Here is a 12,803-nt window from a genome sequence, read left to right on the forward strand (position 1 = left end):
TTTTTTTTCTCTCAAGTTTTTACTGAGTTGTATTTTGCTCTGATGGGTTTTGGATCTTCAGTGTAATCCGCAGTAATCCCAGTTTCGGGGGGAGTTAGGTTTAATTAGGATGGATTAGGTTTTGTCCAAGTTTGATTAGGTTACATTAAGTTTGGTTAAATTGCTAAGTTTTCCATAGCTTTGACACTTATTAGTGTTTTCTTTTGTGCATATTTGAGTATGTTCGATACCTAATGCAGCCAGTCGGAGCGATGTATGGAAAACAGCGCAGGCAGTCGGGGAGATTGTTGATAAACACATGACATTGGCGACCTGGCCACTTCCCTAACCCATTCGTACAGGGTGCCGCATTTGGCGTCATTAGGGTCTTTCCTCGTAAATGCACAGTGACACCTTTAGCTTTGTAAAACCATAAATTACAGTATTCACCCCAAAAAAAGTTTTCGGTCGATTTGCGTAATTTTTGGAGGCGTCATAAGAACATAAGAAGAGGGGATAACTGCAGTAGGCTGGCTGGCCCATGCTAGACAGCTCCTAGAAGAGTAACAACTACTAGAATGAGATAAGGATAGCAAACACGAAGGCTTTCATAGCTTGTCCGGCTCTCGTCAAAAGTAACGAGTGGGCAACAGTGGGTCCCGATACCCATGACAGGGCAGACAGGTTTTTCAGTACCAAATGAGCTGTGAGTGGGGAAGGTAGTGCACAGTCTTGACCCTTTAAATCTCCTCTATTACCCCCGTCCTGGCCGCGCGAGATATTTCACTATACTGGTACCAATAGTGCTTATGTATAGTTTTTGGGCACTGTTGTGATTAGATTTGGTGTTTACAACAGGAAATTAGGTGTTTGTGAAGTGTTTCTGGCTGTCATCAGCTGTTGGCCCAACGAAGATTGTGCTACTCTGTGCTACTGTTTCTAATCATCTACACTGCCTCTACCCTGCACCCTGTTTTTTTGGTTTATTTAAGAAACCATGGTTTGTGTTTTTTATGAAAAAGCCATATTTTTTTTTTCCCCACCCAGATCATCAGTAAACACGTTGCCTGGCTGCTTTCTTAAATACCCAAAATTAGGTAGATTTTTTTTTTTTCCAATCACTTCTTGCAGTCAGAATTCAACATTTAACTGTCTGTGTTGCATATGTACCAAAATTACTTCCCTTGAGATCGTGAGTTTGTTATAGTTGGAATTGTTGCGCCCATAGATGTAATGTTTTTATTTCTGCCTACAGTAGCCATTCATTTCAGAATATACCTTGCCTCCTGGGGAAGGGGGGATAGAATACTTCCCCAGTATCCCTGCTTGTCGTAAGAGGCGACTAAAAGGGGCCTTTTGTCTCGTCTTTCTCTCCTTACTCTGCTCTTCTCTTCCACCTCTTTTCGTAATATTCCTGTGTTTCTTCCAGCCTTTATTTTCCCTCTACTCTTGCAGTGCCATATAGTCCTATTATGGCTTGGTGCTAATTCGTTTTTGTTTTTGTAAGCTTCAACATGCTTGCATGCATCGGCCTTGGTCGCCTAATGGCGGCTTTCCATGCTGCTCGATCTCTGGCAGCTCCCCTGTTAAGTCCCTTAACTCTGAAGTTACACTCATTGACCTCATCCCAGGTCTTTTTCGGTCTGCTTCTCACTGCCCTACCCCCAGCATTAACACTTCTCACTTTCTGCACCCAGTTGTCATCCCCCATCCTCTCCACATACCCAAACTATCTAAATCTACCTCACCTCATCACAACACCATTACACTCCAGTCCCATCCCACCTCTCAAGTCTTCCATCGTAAACCTAACCCCCCCAGGTCTTGCACTCAAGGACGCACAGCACATCCACCTAATCATTGCCATTTCTGTACGTTTGAGCCTTTGAATATCCTCTTCCTTTACTGCCCAGGTCTCACTACCATACAGCATTACACCCCTAACACATGCCGCATACAAAGATCTCTTAGCATGGAGGGAGGGCCCTCTCCATGTCAGGAGAGGCAACAACGCCTTGAATTTCCTCCAACCACTCTTCACTCGAGGCACAGAGCTAGCTCCTGCCCCACCTCCAGCACATAATGTGTCTCCGAGATAAAAAAAAATCTCTTCCACACACTCAAGAGACTCAGCAGCAAGTTCAATCCTTTCATGCCTGGCAGTATCCACATGCTCTCCCCGACACACTGCACACACGAAATCAGCATTATCTCCCAGTCTGCCTCTAATACCACTACATCTCATGCACCCACTTATCACAAACACTGCTCATGATGGAATTACTTCCCTTGCCCTTGTGACAAATTGTACATGGCCACTGTCTCTCTTTGACAGTACAGCCCCTAGCCGTAGATACCATCACTTGTTCTATCAGCATTTACTCGTAAGCCTGTGTGAGGAAGGTGAGAAGTGTTAATATTGGGGGTGGGGTTATGAGGGGTAGACCGAGAAAGACATGGGACGAGGTCCTTAAGTGTGACCTCAGGGTTAAGGGACTGAACAGGGAGGCTGCAATGGATCGTGCAGCGTGGAGAGCCGCCATTAGGTGACCAAGGCCGACACATGCAAGCATGAAGAGAGAAACCTGTACTGTACACAGGAAAAATCATCTGGTAAATTACCAGTATGCTGGGAATCAAACCAGGGACTCTCAGGTGAGAGCCAGGCAGCATACCACTACACCACGACCAGGTAAAAGTTAACTCACGTTGTCACAATCTTGTAACCAACGTCCCTCTGCCCCCACTGTGGGCATCAAGAGGATGAGTTAACCCCGTGGCACTCGAGCAAGTAGATGCTTTTAATCTATCCCAAGCACTTACGGCAAGTCAGTGGGAGTGCTGAGTTCCCGAGTTGTAACAGAAGATTAACACGAGAATAATCTGATCATGCAGTTACTTAAATAATGAAGAGCTGTAGCATTGTCTTTTTCTACTGGCTTAAGGTGCCCTTATAATGCCGTTCACCTTCCTTCTCTTGGGGGGATAGGGAAGTAGATGAATGTTTCAGTAAATGAATAGTGGAGATGCATAGTTAAATCATAGTTACCACATGAAGACATACTCTCCTCATTCGTGTCCTTCATTTGTACCATTTATTATTTGTTCATATTTTGTGTACAGGCCCCACTTATCCTCTTAAAAATGATAAATAATATGTAAGAGAAAACTATGATGTACTGTATTACACAAAATAAGCTGCCTGGGAAGGAATGTTAAGAGGCCTTTTAAGCCCAAAAATAATATAGTCCAAGTTTCTTCATACAGATATATATTTTTTTCATATATGGTGTGAGTTGGAGCAAGGGCAACATGATGGCAGAGGACAGGGCAACATTGAAACCATTTGTTCATGGCATCTCCCCTCCCCTGCAGGGTTAAGACTGTCAGGGTTTTTTCAGGCAGAAGATTATTATTATTATCCATCCATCATCCAATCCTACATTTCCCCATGAGGAGCGCAGGAGCCCGGGGCTAGGCAGTTGGTCCCGACATTTAAGATGAGAGTGACCAGCCTCACTCATCCCTGAGTGGCATTATATGAGCAATCAACCCCAGCCACCCCTTGGATATAAACCTTCACCAGCTCAATCCGATTGGAGTGCAACAATTACCCACTAAACAACCAGGCGCCAAAGTTTGGTCATATGGTTACCACCCAGCATAGTAAATGGTTTCCTGGTGTACAGGAAACCACTTGGCTTGTCACTCAACAGTTGATAGATAGGTAGATAGATAGAAGCCTGTTAAAGTTCCTCTTTTCCCAGTGAAGTAGATTTGCCACTTTTTCCCAAGCTATTGTAGTAGTTGTGGCCCCAGGCTCATCTGAAATGGGAACTCGGTGGACTGCAAGCGTGAAGTTACTCATCTGCTGTAGTCCACTAACCTTTCTGGGAACAAGCAAGTACTTGAGAGACCATAACCAAGGAATTGAGCCTGACAGATGTAAAATGTATCAATTCATCTTTGTCTGGTGTATTAGTAATTGTAGTAATTGCAACTCCAGGCTCATCAGAACATGAACCCTGTGGGCTGTAGTCAGAGCTATGCTTGTGTAGTCCACCATTATCTTGTTGGGGGATACGGGTGGGATTGAGAATGTTAATATAATTAGGCAGCCGTCTCCCCCCCCCCCCCATTCCTGTTAGTGCCACTCCAGCACCAATACTGTAGGGGTTAATTAAAGAAATACTGTGAGGGTTAATTGAAATCTGTATTAAATTCCTCCACAGACAAAAGGTTAATAAATCAGCAGAGCTGAGATTATCTTAAAACATGTCATATTTTCAGGGTCATATTTACAGGGGCTGTCTGTGTTACTCATGCTGCTGTTCCTGCAAGTGCTGTGTTGATGGTGCTGTGCTGTGCTGGAGTTCGTGTTTCCGTCCTGGAGTTGATACCGCCGTGCTGGAGTTGATGCCACCTTGCTGGAGTTGATGCCGCCGTGCTGGAGTTGATGCTGTCTTGCTGGAGCTTGTGGTGTTGGCTCAGTGATTTCTGTCAATGAATAACCTCCAGTCTCTGGGGATATACCTCTGGTTATAGGTTAATTCCCCAGGGCCATCAGTCTTGAAAATTATCTACACTACTACTACTGCTACTACTACTACTACTACTACTGCTACTTCTACAGCAACAACAACAACAGCTACTACCACCCTTCAGAAATGTGAGTTAGACATTTTTTGGTTCATCCACCTTGACTTGGCGGAGAGTTTTGTCTTTGGCAGCCTAATCATCATAGCCCAGAAGCATAGTAAGACAAGGATAGCAATACTGTGGCTCTGCATCCTTTCTACAGTAGATCACTTTTAAGCCAAGTTGAGATGGACAGAGTATGACAGTTGCTCCCCTACTTACAATATTTTAATAGAGAATTCCTCACCTCATCGTTGGGTGGGAAAGGAATGAGGACTGATGATGATAATGCCTAATGATGATTATTATGATCAGTGGCAGTGCTAGGCTCCATAACTAGATCATTCCACCACTAGGGTATACAAGGTACTGATTTTACTTGCCATTCAATGATGACGACGATAACAAAGATGATTGATAATAGGATAGGATGATGCAGTGCCAGGAGTCAATCCCTGGCACTATCAGGCAAGCAACCACAAAGCCTAATGAAATCTCAAGCTGGTAAGTCTTTAATCTCTACAACGATTTTCTTAGCTCAGATGTTTGTAAGTGGGAGAGCAACTGTCTTTATTTCAACCAGATGGTTTAGGGGGATTGTAAAAGAACAGATGGCTGTTAGTATAACACGACAGCTTCAGTATCCGATCATTACCATGTGAAGGTGTCTGTTCCAAGCATCAGTAAAACGAGCAAGAGAAGGCATGTTATTCTCTTATCATTTGGGGAAGAGTGATAAATATGAAATACAAGTTAGTGCTGGCAGAGTATTGTTGGCATACTTATGCACATGTCTGTACATCACAAACAAATGCAGTATGTCCTGGTTATATGCCACAGATGCTAAAAAATACAGGGTGGTTCATATATAACATGTCTGATCCCATGTGCTTTGTCCTTCTCTTTTGAACCATACCTTAACCCCATCCTTAGGTGGGAAGAGGAGGTTAGGATGATGATGATTGCAATGATGATTTTAATAATAATGAATGATGATTATTATATATTGGTGAAGGCTCAGTCAGTATTACATCTCTACCCTGCATCATTTTCTGTTTCCCATAACCCTTTCTTTATAATGATTATCTTGTTTGCATCCATTGTTTTCATTTTTTTTTATCAAGTAATTAAAGATCTCCTCTTGAATTTGCATCAGTAATTGGTCAAAGTTCACTCATTTTAGTAAGCAGAAATTTTTACCCTTCTCTGACTTTTATCTGTTTACTGCCGACATCTAAGTCCCATAAGGGGGGCCACAAACAAATTAACTACATGTTGCACTGTCATCTGCCATTTGACTGCCCTCTCTCCAACTCACACACCCCGTCCTTCGTATCTCTTCACTCCATTCTTCCATCTCAGGCATGGTCTCCCCTCCTCCCCTCCCCTGCCATGTCATACACATACCGTACCTTCTTCTAGTCAGTCTCTCATTCTTCATCCTCCACATGGCCAAACTATCTCAAAGTATTTCTCCTAATAACACCACGATGCATCTTTACTTCCTCATTTGTCTGTCTGTCCATAGAACTCCACACACTTCTCACTTCATTTCCACTGCTCTCACTCTTGGCTTTTGTCCATCCAACAAGATCCAAGCTCACTTCCCAACTCCTTATCACAGCTTTCAGTGATCCAACAACCTTTCTACCCTCCTGTACCCATTCAAGCACTTCCATCCATCCTTACTCAACACACTACTTAAGTACTTGGGTGCACTCCCATTATCTGTTTCCTCACCATCCAGTCTCACTATGTATGCTGTGACTTCATTTCCCTCAAAGATCATAACTTTACTCATATATACATTCTCATTTAGATTCCATTTCCTACATACACCCCCAGACTCATTCACCAAACCTCGCAGTTCACATTCCTCGCAATACAGTAGCATCAGCAAGCAACAGTTCAGGAAGTTTCCACACCTTACCCTCTCGCATTAGACTCTCCAATATATTCACATCCCTGCCTCTTATTTCTCTTATAGCTCCATCCATATACATATAGAGCTACCATAGAGACGTGACATGCAGAAAAATGACACAAGGAGACATGACAGAGACATGACACACAAAAGCATGACACAATATATGACACAGAGACATGACACAAGGAGACATGAGTTTTTTGTCCTTATGCATATTCATTTCCCATACCTCACTGGCAGAATAAGATAGCACTGTGGCCCAACATCCATTCCATAGCACTTCTTCATGACTAGCACCATATTAGTCTTGTTTCAACTAGCATTTACAAAGGAAAGATGGTAATTTAATCCCCTGTTAAACAGAGCATAATTGAATAAAGTCATCAAAATAAATACATCCCCCATACCCGCAGACAACAATATGCCAGATATATGAGCAGCCCTGTATTTTGGTTAAGTAAATTGTGGGCTGCAGTTGCTGTGGTCCTGTATTCCTCAGTAAAAGTGCTGTAACCAAACCACTTCTCTAAAATCGTGTCGGTTTCAGCACTGTTGCCGATATGGCATTTGGTACCTGACTAAAAACAGTGTCAGTTGTTTGTAGCTTATCTGTGTGTGCTGATCATCTAGCTTTTACAAAGAGATGTGGCTAAATGAGCTGAGAAATTTTGCTAAGGATATATGCATGTCGTTTTCCAAAGTAGACTGCTGAAAATGCACACACATGTCTAGAGAAAAATCTGTGTTGTAAGGATAATTGTGGAGCTTAAAGTCCAAAAGCTCATATTGCCTCTTTTCTTTAATTAAATTCCAGTTTTTAGTTTCTCCAGCATTGACTTTGATTCTTAGTAGTTAAACTGAGCCTGGGACCACCACAACAGCAGGTATTATCAGCCCAAAAGGTCGTAAATAAATGTGGCAAATAAAAGGGCTTCGCAAAAATCTGTAGTGCTTTTTTACCAAGCAATAAAAATATGTTTTGCAATTTATTATCCTTCCTGAAGTATTGATATTGGTTGTTGTATTTGTATGCCTATTTTTATGCCCATTTTCTTGTAATGATGTGTTATTTTTGCATTATTATTATTGCCATATCAGAGTGATTTACTACATAGTCTGCCACAGGAAGAAAAATATACTGAAAAAATATGCACCTATAATCCTTGTTTGGAAGATTTTAATTAGCAACAGGTCAGCTATTGTCTTCCTCAATCTATATTTCCTTCTGCCTTATGACCTCCAGTCTTTTAAATGCAATGCCAGCTATGAAATTGTCTTCCTCAATATGCATTTCCCTCTGCCTATGTCCTCCAGTCTTTTAAATGCAATGTGTATCGGAATTTCAGATGTAAGAGATCTTGAAGTTGGCTCTCTTCTGTGTATTATTTCTTGCAGCCTTCATTTTTTTCATCTCTGCTTTAAAAAGAAAAATGTATTGCCTTGAATAACACTGAGAATTTAAAACTAACAAGCATCCTTAGTTAACGTCCATATACAGTATGTCTAAGGTTAATGAGCATCTTGAGTTGTGTCCATTTATATCAAAGAATAATAATCATACTGAGTTGATTCCCTTCATTAAACATCCCCAGTTGATCCCTTCATTTATGTCGGAGATTAATGAGTTGAGATTTTCCCTGCATTTATACGAACATTTGTCCTATGCTTTTTGTTATTTTTTTTTTCCTGTGGGTGACTATATGTTTATATATTGATGTTGGTGTGCTTTTTTGGTGCCTGTTTATTTCTGTTGATTTATTCTATAGTCAGTTTGCTTTTGCGTGACAGAGTCATAAACTCTAGCTTGGGTTATGGCCAAGTGTAGTCAGACTGGAGAGTTAATTTGACTGGTAACCAAGGAGGCTAATTTCTACTTCATCACTAAGACCTATCAGATTTTATATAGACACAGAAATTCATAACTTCTGGCTTGGATTATGGCCAAGCCTAGTCATACTTGTTAATTTGAATAGTAACCAAGGAGACTCATCCCTACCTCAACACTAAGGCCTATTGAATTTTGTACACCAGTGATTTTAGTACTGAAGTTCTAAAAGTTGCCCTGTTTTGTCAGATGGAAATAAACTGACTATAGTTAGGTATGTTGAATTGTAATATGTTATCTTTATATCTCTATTCTTATTGGTAATAGTGTGGGGAAATGTGCTATGTAATGTCATCTTCAGGTGTTTGAAATATTGTAACTAATGGATTAGGGCGTTGGGCTATAGATAGATAGATATGGAGAGATCGTAAGGTGGCCAATGAACTGAACAATTTTGATATACCGCTTCAGACCACACAGTCATTTGCCATAATTTCCTAAGCATGTACAAGAACTAATCTGACTGTCAGGTGTATGCAATATTAGGCAAAGTATGATGTATAAAGTTGCAAGGTCTCCAACATCACAGCCAATTGTTTATACGTTTTAAGAACTACTATCATTATGCTATACAGAGATATATAGATAGATGCTTATTCTTAGGCTATGCTGTAGGTGTTTCTCCTACCTTGTTGCGTTTTCTTTGTGTATCTTTTGAGTGTTTGTGATGTTGGGCTGGGTTTTGGTGATTTATGATTCTTTAGAGAGAGAGAGAAATACGTAAACGACAGTGATTTAATACTGGTGTTGGAATGAGCAAGGATGTGTGATGTTCCCATGGTTTTGTGTGTGTGTGTGTGTGTAAAGATTCAGTGATTTGATTGGTGAGTGAATGAGTAATTTCATTGGGCTTGCAGTTGGCTGGTTTCTCTATTGGGTTTCCTCTTGCTTTATTGGTCCAATACATGTCTTCCATTTGGGTAAAAAAAAAATGAGGTGGTAATGACTGCTTGAAAAAGAAAACGAAAAATGGTTACGATGATTGAAAAATAATTGGTTACGATGATGATGATGATGATGTCCACTTCACTAGGCATGATACTGATAGTTCCCCCCCCTTAATGCTTGTTCATTCTCAGTTCTTTGCTCCCACCTCAAATATTTCTATCAGGAGAGAGAGAGAGACCCTCTTGTCATAGTGCTAAAAATCATTACAGGCCTCCGACCCTCCCATCACCTGTATTGATAGTCTCCCCCCCTGCCCCATCACCTTCCCTTCAAGCAGACAAATTCTCATGGTAAATTTAATTTCTTTGTCAATAGATGATAAACCTGTTAGACCAAGATTATGCTGTTTTGATTAATATATGCTATGCTATGTATTAGTAAATCTTGCCTTGAAATCCCTTTTGACTGACTACAGAAATCTTGGCAGTCCCAAAGATAAATGTTGAAGGATTGTCTCTTGTGGTTGTGTGGGGAGTGTGGTTTGGTGTGGGAGGAGGACTTACACTGTGGTACATGTGGTGTTTTGTGATAGTGTGTGTGGTGAGTGTTCTGCGGTGTGGGAGGAGGCATTACACTGTGGTAAATGTGAGTGTGGTGTGGTGTGGCAGGAGGCATTTTACTGTGGGCATAGTGTATTGTTTGTGAGTTGTATATATTGTGTTGGCACTGAAGTAAAGAATGATTGCTGTGTTGGTCTGGTATATTCATTTCACTCTAACTTGGCACAAATGTTCATGTTTTTGCACCTTTTTTTTAAACATTTCACACTGGCAGAAACAAAATAGAGCTACATTCTTTAAATAGCTTTTCATTGTGACAGGCATCATATTTTAATGCATGTTTATTTTCATAACTCGGCATTCATGAGAGAGCATAAGCCATTTTTAGACCAAGTTAGAGTAGAGAGAGATGAGTATAGGTGTAACTGTGTTTCTCTGGGTAGGGTTGTGTCTGAGGGATGGGTGTCTGTTGATGGTTTTTGAAGGCTTCTGTTGTGTAGTGGCCATGTATATTTAGGTGGTAGCTATGTACCATCTGAAATACTGTAGTAGAAATAAAGTTATATATATAAAAAAAAAAAAGTGGTTGACGGCCACAGCCACTGGCGGATTGCATTTATGCTACTGGTGTTGCAGATGGTCAGAGCCGGTGACCTGTACTGTGAAATTCCATATGCTCTTCACAGCACAGTTCCATTGGAATGGGGGCTGTTTTAGGGAGGAAAAAAAAAAAATGTATCCTTGTGAAATTTAGTGTTGTGTATAGGATGAGAACAGATGTTTTTGAAGCACTCTGTGTAGTGTAAGTTAACAAGCATCACATTATAGTGTTTATATACTATATTACAACTCAGCATCCATGAGAGAGCACATGGCATTTTTAGACCAAGTTAAAGAGAGGGGGAGAGAGAATAGGTGTTTTCATGTTTCTCTGGGTAGGGTTGTTTCTGAAGGGTTTTATGCATTTTTTGTGTGTGCAACACTGGGCACAGGCGTCACAGCCTGCTGCCAAGGCCCAGTAATTCTCTTACATATCATACACCTCTACATGTCACCACTTCGGTGCTAACACCCACTGTGCATATTGAATACATGCTAGGGCTGTCTCATGCAGGACTAGTGTACTGGTGATGGTTTTTGAAGGGTCGTGTTTAGAGATTTTTGGATGGCTGTAGTGGCCATGTGTGCATAGGTAGTAGCTATATACAGTCTGAAATAATAAAGTACTGTATTAAAAAAAAAAATGTAGTCTGAAATAATAAATATAAAGTACTGGAAAAGAAGAAGAATAAGGTTGACGGCCACAGCCATTGGCAGACTGCAAATAGTGCAGGTGGTCGGAGCCGATGACCTGTGCTGTGAAATTCCATACATTTTCACAGCACAGTTCCTTCTGAATGGGGTCTGTTTTAGGGGGAAGGAAAAAGAATGAATCAAATATAATAATTATCATTGTGAAATTTAGTGCTTGGTGTAGGATGAGAATAGATGTTTTTGAAGCACTAGTGTAGGTTTTGAATGGGTGTAGGTGCTGGGTAGTGAGTGTATACAGTAGCTAAAACAAGTATCTGTGCAGGAGGGGGTCAGTGTTGCCAAAATTCTGAATGTAACAAGTGATATCTCAGGAGGGTTGATATACATGATTTCACCCCATTCTCTTTAGTGTTACCGTACAAGAACAGTATTACATTCGATTACTGTCTCTCAGTATAGGGAGACAGTTCTTACCACAGCTGATATTTTGTGTACATAGTCTGTCTATAGCCAGACACCATGATCCTATAAGGTGTGGTCATTTGTCTTTGAGTTGGTTATGTTACGGAGAGGGGCACTAACCCCCTGCCGAGAACTTGTTCACATGCAGGGAACACGTATGGTTGGGTTATATGGTAACCACTCAGCGTTGTAAAATGTTTCCTGGCTTACAAGAAACCTTTAGGCTTGTCACTTAATGTAAAGCCACCTGAAAAGGAAAGAAAAGTAATAAAAAGTGACAGAATGGATTTATATAGACCTGGAGTTAGTGCTCACAAATTGCCTTGACATTGAATGCCACATAATAATTGAATCATAAGACCAAGTTTGTAATTCAGAAACCTGATTCACAAAACATGCCACTGAAAGAGCTCTGCCAGGACCAGCTTGTGGCAATATCACATTTCTCAGTATTTACACATTTGCGATGCCATATCAGATGTTTATCAGTACAGAGAAATTATACTGTTTAGAAAGACTGGTTACCATTTACTGGAAGATATATATGCCACTGCAAAAATGGAAGGTGAGGCTTTTACGAGATTATTGCATCATAAAGTGTATTAGTGTGAATGATATAAAGCTGTTTACAATATTACAAGCTTGGTGCCCCAGAAATTATCACCCTAAATCATCAGTTTTAAGGCAGTTTGTTCAGGCAGCTCAAAATGAATGGATCTTGAATTTGGCTCTTTTATTTTTTTCTTGGAGGGATCAATCATGTGGGCTTCTGTTCCTTGTTCTTTGCGGTATTTAAAAAAAAAAAAAAAAAAAAAAACATGTAGTATGCACAGATACTAGTTTTAGTCACTCAGCAGTATGAAAAAAAATAAAAAATAAAAAATAAATAAATAAATAAATGCTTTACAGAACACACTGCCTCTTAGGATGGAGATCGTGTAGGTAGGTATGGTGGAAAAAAAATTGTGAGGTGTTATGTATAGGAAGAAGAGAGAAGTGTACTGTTGGGTAGAGGAGGAAGAGGGAAGTGTAGTGTTGGGTAATGGTATAGGCGAAGAGGGAAGTGTAGTGCTGGCTATAGGAAGAAGAGGGAAGTGAAGGGTAGAGGAGGAAGAGGGAAGTGTAGTGTTGATTAGAGGAAGAGGAGGAAAATAGTGTTCATTAGAGGAGGAAGAGGGATGTTGTTGAGGCAGTGCATGTAGTGTTGAAG

The sequence above is a fragment of the Coenobita brevimanus genome, chromosome 13, assembly GCF_032717465.1.
Source record: "Coenobita brevimanus isolate Jiangsu-jjx chromosome 13, ASM3271746v2, whole genome shotgun sequence".
Classification (NCBI taxonomy): Eukaryota; Metazoa; Arthropoda; class Malacostraca; order Decapoda; family Coenobitidae; genus Coenobita; species Coenobita brevimanus.